Source organism: Ascaphus truei, chromosome 5 (assembly GCF_040206685.1).
Source record: "Ascaphus truei isolate aAscTru1 chromosome 5, aAscTru1.hap1, whole genome shotgun sequence".
Lineage (NCBI taxonomy): Eukaryota > Metazoa > Chordata > Amphibia > Anura > Ascaphidae > Ascaphus > Ascaphus truei.
Genome location: NC_134487.1, coordinates 297,715,947 through 297,722,995, shown reverse-complemented (window position 1 = coordinate 297,722,995; position 7,049 = coordinate 297,715,947). Strand labels below are relative to the sequence as shown.

Here is a 7,049-nt window from a genome sequence, read left to right as displayed (position 1 = left end):
ACCTATATTTCCCCTTACCCTATAACTATTTCTCCCCCCTTTCCCTGTACCTGTCCCCCCTTATCCTGTACCTATTTCCCTCCCCTTACCCTATACCTATCCTTCCCACCATACCTATTTTACCACCCCTATCCCATACCTTTTTGTGTGCCAAAAGTCCTGCGTTTTCAAGAAAAATATCTAAAGAAAGTATAAATCTAACAAAAGTATCAGTGTAATTGGCTTCTTTGGAAATATGTAATCACTCTTAAAGTAAAAGTAAATAGGGGGAGAGAGGGGGTATATGAGGGGGAGAGGGTATAAGGGAGGGAGGCGGGAGATACATGGGGGATGATGGTGTGAGAAGGGGGAGAGAAATAGAGGGGGTAAGAGCAAGGGGGTGGGGGGGTGAGTGTAAGAGGGTGCTCACAAGGATCCTGACATGGGGGGCCCAGTGGAAACTAGTCCGGGGCCCCACGAAAGCGGTCGGCAGCCCTGCCTGACCAGTTCTATCAGGACATTCTTTTATGGGTCAGCTGGTCAGCACTGCAAAGCCCACTGTCTAATATCTATTAAAGTGCCTTGTGTGGTTCCATGCATGTTGAATTACTTTGATGATTTCTCCACACTGCAGGTCAAACCAACAGCTACGAGAGTAAACCTGATGCTCAATAACAGAACAAACTGATCATTAGAATTTCGCTGTTAATTGTGTTTCATTTTAAATAAACTTTATTTGAATACAACTTTTTAAACAGTCCATTTTCTGCTTTTCTGCATTTATTCTTGATTTTCCTTCCTATTCTTTTCGAGAACTGTATTGATTTTGTGTCTTTTGTTAATAATTTCTTGTCGTTTTGACTTCTAAGGAGAACGGGAAACGACAGAATGGTAAATATTTTACAGCTGGTTAGATTCCCTGGTTTTGCAAAACTTGACTGGCAGTTAATGTGGGATTGAGATCTGATACCCCTTACTGACGCTTATAAAGGCATACCCCAGTTTAATAACCCCCTCACTTTAAGTACACTCGCGAGTAAGGACATATCGCCCAATAGGCAAACGGCAGCTCACGCATGCGCCTGTCAGCACGTCCTGAACAGCAATACCAGCTCCCTACCTGTACCGAAGCTGTGCGCAAGAGGGGAGACTATAGAGCCTGTTACACCTGTGTTATTTACATCAGTTATGCACGTATATGACAATTCCAGTACAGTACATGCATCAATAAGTGGGAAAAAGGGAGTGCTTCACTTTAAGTACATTTTCACCTTACACACATACTCTGGACGCATTGCGTACGTTAATGCGGGGTATGCCTGTGTTACATACATGCTCTGGACGCATTGCGTACGTTAATGCGGGGTATGCCTGTGTTACACACATACTCTGGACGCATTGCGTACGTTAATGCGGGGTATGCCTGTGTTACATACATACTCTGGACGCATTGCGTACGTTAATGCGGGGTATGCCTGTGTTACATACATGCTCTGGACGCATTGCGTACGTTAATGCGGGGTATGCCTGTGTTACATACATGCTCTGGACACATTGCGTACGTTAATGCGGGGTATGCCTGTAATGTCTTGTGCTTCAGGCCATCAACTTAGAAAAAGCTGAGTAATGTTTATTCCTAAGATCCTAATACATTGTCGTGCACAAGCATGATTAGATATACAAAGTAGAAAAAAGACAAAGCATGACAAAAGTACTGATTTTGAGGCATTGAACTGCAAAACTATAGAATATGAATCTGTGACATTTGTTCGTAAGTGTATTTATTTGACATCTCTAATAATTAAGTCAATGGTTTCAAAACATACATTACATTTCCGAGGACTCCTTCCCCAGTATGAGCAGAATGTTGTAACACAAATCACAATTACTGCAGGAAATGTCAAACATAAATAAGTACAGTATATATTTAATGAGCTAAGTGAGTTTTTGAAACTAAGATTCCACTGATAGAATGAATCTCCCTTTTTTTCTTGTGCGTGTCAGAGCCGACGCAGGCATGCTGTGTGTCTGTCTCTGTTGCGGAATCCCTACACAAAGGATGCTTCTATGAAGAATGAAAGTAATAATAACAGCCTCCAGGCGTCTGTGCTGCAAGTTTTATTTAGTGGAGCTAGAATCCATTATTTGTTCTGTGAAGGCCAACTGTCATACATGTACAGTACTCCGCTCCCCCCTGAGCAGTTATAATGTATCGCAGTATAACAGCCTGGTCAAGTCTCATGCAACTTGCGTGAGCCTAACGCACTAGGAGGGTGTCTTACAGTCTCAGGCAGCAAGAGGTTGCCCCTGATGTCACAGACCCTGCCCCTGATGTCACAGACACTGACCTTGATGTCACGGACCCTATCCTGTCATACAGCCTGTTCCGGCATCACTGACCCCATCCATGGGTACAGTGGATTTGCACATACAGAGTTGGTACAGAAGAACCAGTGCTGCCACGTTTACCCTAACACAGGCGTGCGCAAACTTTTCCCTCTGTGCACCCCTGCCACCCACCTCTCTGCTCAGCTCTGGCGTCAAATGACGCTGCGGGGTCATGTGACGTCACAACACCATGGCAACGTGACGTCACGTGACCCCATGGCATAATTTGATGCCAGGTTACCATGATGACACGCCGTTGGAAGGCAAGGTAAGTTTGTTACAGAGGCCTTGCGTGGTCCCCCGGCATTTAATTTAAATGCCTTGGGGGAGAGTGCGGGACCTCTGTAATTGCTGTGCCCCCCCCCAGAAAATCCTGCGCCCCCCCTGAGGGTCATGCCCCCCAGTTTGCACACCCCTGCCCTAACACATATTAAGAGCTCCAACTCTGTACTGGCACTTACAAAGCGCCCCTTATAATACAGGGCATTGGGACGTGGAAGAGACAGTGACAGATAAACGCGCAGTGACATATATTGATGTATAACTCCATACGTTATAATGTCTTGTTGATGGTATTTGTTCTTCCAGATTGAGGATTACATGTGTGTTCATAAGAATTCGGAAATATAGGATCCGGTTATCCAAAGCCCTGTGCGGTGCTGTATTGCCGGACCTTTTCCGCTTCGGTCTTCGTTATTGAACTACTGTAGTATATCGTTCATAGAAGAGAGTAGCACTTACTGTATGCTCCTGCCCTCGAATATTGTACAATGTACAATCAGTCTGGGGAAATAAAGAAGGGTTACATTAGTATTGTAGGTTACAATAGAATGTTAAATAGTCAGTGAGAGCAGGCCTAAACATAATCAACACTGCAGACCTGGTCAGGGTCAATGAGTTCAGACTGTGTTGTTTAAGTTATATTTTCTGTGAGGAGCAGCAGTTAATGTTGCAGGCCATGTAATATCCTACATGTGTGTTTTTTAAATAAATCCATTCTATACTGAGAAAATACTTGTAGCGTTAAAAAAAAAATAAACTGCTGTGAATTACAGTTTTTTATGTATTATAATGTAACAAGTATTTTTTTTGTTTCTATAGCAACCATTTACAAAGTCACACCCCCTTCCTCTTCTGAAACAGGCCCTGCACACCCCTTTTTGAGCCCTGCCCTCTCTCTACCAGTGCACCAATTGTATCTAATGACTGGCTGGTCACATGATCTTCCCCACAGATCTTTGCATCTTTGGTTCTCTTCTGCTGCACTGACAGCCATTTAGTGAACCCCCTGAGCCGAATCCTCACTGATCGATCACAGGAGAACAGATCGATCGGCAAATTAGCTAATTACTTATCATTGTGTGGATTGTGTTGATGCACATATTAAAGGGAACATTTTTTTTTAATCGGCAGCTTGGACTGCTGCTTTAAGATGAGCTGGGTGTCATGAAGATAATTAGTCATTTTATTCAGGGCAGTGAGTTCATTTTGAAATCGTTATAAACAACAATGGATTTACGGCTTATTAGTAGGAGGATAAATAGCAAAAAGATGTACTCTCACGACTCATAGGACCGTCCTCGGATATACATCACACACCATGTGCTCAGCATCTCAGCTCTCCCGCGAGGGAGCACACGTCACTCCAATCATCTTGTTAAGAAAAGGTATATAAACAAATGTATAGATCGACGTTTCGAACCATAAGTTAGTTCAAGATGATAAAGGTCCGAGTTGTGGATCGAAACATTGATCAATACATTTGATTATTTACCTTTTCTCACGGGAGAGCTATGCAGCATTAGAAGGCGGATATATACTTTCTAACCTACTAGTCACCTATGGGAGTCGTCTTCTCAAGAGCTTGTTTGGAATCCACACATCAGGCTCCATAGGGAAAGATCAGAACATGAGCATGGTCCTCGCTCTCAATAATGTCGTTCTGTACTTTCTATAAAACAGCCAACACAAGAGACATAAAAACCCCATTCTTTTCTAGGACTGCGCACACAGAAACTATCTGACTGTGGGGCCTGTTTTATCAGAAGCAGCAGCTAAGGCGGCAGAATTATATACTTTGCGGTAATCTATCACAGCGCTTTATGTTTGCTTACTTGTACATGGGGGACCTAATTATGATATTGAAATGAGATGTATTATGGCTGCATCACACAGCTGAGCGGGAGGTTGTGTTAATCTGATCTGTGCCGCTATGCCACGGAATGTATTAATGCAACTGAACGGCAAAGTCCCAGATTGGCTACCACAATGTAAGCCTATCGTACATAGTATATCACAATATCTACCTGTTAGGCACTGCAAACACAGTTTCACAATGTATTGCCATTCATCACATTATTTGTAACAAGTAAAATAATGTTATAATTCTGCCATGAAAATGTTCATACAGTATGCATTTACGTGTGTGATCCTAACGGTTAAGGCAAAATAGCCTTAAAATACTGTATTTTATTACAATAACACATGCAGATATCTGAACAGTACAGTGTACTACAGCAGGGAAGCACAAACTGGGGGGGCGCAACATTTTCAGGGGTGGGGCGTGGCGCTTACAGAGGCCCCCGCGCTCTTCCCCACAACATTTAATTAAAGTGCCTGGGGAGTGCGCGAGACCTCTGTATATCCCTTACCTTGTCTCCGGCGGCTTCTGGCGATGCGACGCCATGACAACGCGGCGTCAAATGACGCCGCTGATGCCGTAGAGAAGTTTGGAGTTGAGGGGCGAACATTGGGTAAGGCAGGCAGGGGGGGCGCAAACAAAAACGTTTGCACACCCCTGTACTATAGCATAAAATAAAAGTTAGCGTCACTGTAAAGAGCATAGAACGTACAGTATACTTCAAAGTATAACACCCTGTATTATACATGTAAGGAAGGGGTGATGTTGGATAGGTGCCGTTTTTGCAAATAGCCTTGTTATATCATGTGCTGCCAACACATCATTTTTTAATATTGAGTACATAAAGTGAATGTGCCTATTACAGCTGTGCATGTGCTTATTACTGCTGTGTATGTGCTTATTACAGCTGTGTATGTGCTTATTACAGCTGTGTATGTGCCTATTACAGCTGTGTATGTGCTTATTACAGCTGTGCATGTGCCTATTACAGCTGTGTATGTGCTTATTACAGCTGTGTATGTACCTATTACAGCTGTGCATGTGCCTATTACAGCGGTGTATGTGCTTATTACAGCTGTGTATGTGCCTATTACAGCGGTGTATATGCCTATTACAGCTGTGTATGTGCTTATTACAGCTGCATATGTGCCTATTACAGTTGTGCATGTGCCTATTACAGCTGTGTATGTACCTATTACAGCTGTGTATGTGCCTATTACAGCTGTGTATGTGCCTATTACAGCTGTGTATGTGCCTATTACAGCTGTGTATGTGCCTATTACAGCTGTGTGTGTGCCTATTACAGCTGTGTATGTGCCTATTACAGCGGTGTATGTGCCTATTACAGCGGTGTATGTGCCTATTACAGCTGTGTATGTGCTTATTACAGAGGTGTATGTACCTATTACAGCGGTGTATGTGCCTATTACAGCTGTGTATGTGCTTATTACAGCGGTGTATGTGCCTATTACAGCGGTGTATGTGCCTATTACAGCTGTGTATGTGCTTATTACAGCGGTGTATGTGCTTATTACAGCTGTGTATGTGCCTATTGCAGCTGTGTATGTGCCTATTACAGCAAATAATGAGCCACTGATTGGCCATCTGTGCTGAAGCAGGGACCTCCTTTAAACCTGACCTGTCTGTTGCCCTTGAGGACTGGAGTTGACCACCCCTGACCTATTTGATATTTGTCTCTCTTTTGTATTTAGAATCGCCTTATGCCTATTCCAACCTTTTTAAAACTCCATTTCTGTTGTAGCCCCTACCACCTCTGCTGGGATCCTATTCCATGCATCCACCTCCCTTTCCATGAATGAGTACTTCCTCCCAATTTTCCTTAACCTGCCACCCCTCCGCTTCCACGCCCAACCTCGCGTTCCAGCGCTTCTCTGTCTCTGAAATAAGCTTCTCCTCCAAATATCTTAATATAGCCTGGCCTTCAGCAGCTATTGCTATTTCTGGGCCTTTCCTCTGTCAGTCCTGTTAGTACAGGCAGTGGAAAGGTTTCCTTCAAATGGCCTGTATGTGAGTTTCAGCCTTGAAGATTGTAGCAATATTCAAGGGTGGGCCTTGCAACATGAGGATGTCAATCCAAGGGGTGGATATTGGTTGGAACGCCCCCTGCTGTGTGTGGGCTAATCTGTATCCGGCTCTGGCTTGTAATGAGTCAGAGCTAGAGCCACTCCCCAAGGATATTCAAATTGGGACATGCCTCCTAAATTAGAATGTCAGTTAGTTGAGTCAGTTAGTCTGTGAGTACTGAGTTGGAGAGTGAGTGATTCCAGGAACTTTCTCTCCCTCCACCCATGCCTGGAGGGCAAAGAAGACCATGCTGCTAGCCAGGGCTCTGAGCTAGAGGGAAAGGGATGATGATTACAGCCTGTGCAGTTATGCTGTGCTGCTATGCTGCAATAAAACTACAGAAAGACATTGCTGTGTGGATCCCTGTCTCTGGTACGTGAAGAGTGTCAGTGGGGGTCCCTCCTCTGAATACCCCAGAGGATCCCTACTGGCTGGAGGCACTGCACCACCCAGAGAT

The 7,049-nt window shown here is 44.1% G+C and overlaps 1 long non-coding RNA gene across 2 annotated transcripts; it reads right to left on the bottom strand.

Annotated features, from left to right (window-relative positions):
• Positions 1-2,791: 2,791 nt before the first annotated feature.
• Positions 2,792-6,667, bottom strand: LOC142496242 (uncharacterized). Of its 2 annotated transcripts, none has more exons than XR_012801925.1 (4): positions 6,243-6,667; positions 5,019-5,169; positions 4,200-4,318; positions 2,792-3,150 (listed from the first exon to the last, which is right to left on the bottom strand). It is a non-coding gene; the product is annotated as an uncharacterized LOC142496242 (long non-coding RNA). The 2 variants fall into 2 exon arrangements; XR_012801924.1 differs by having other exon boundaries at positions 4,207-4,318.
• Between the last annotated feature and the right edge of the window lie 382 nt (positions 6,668-7,049).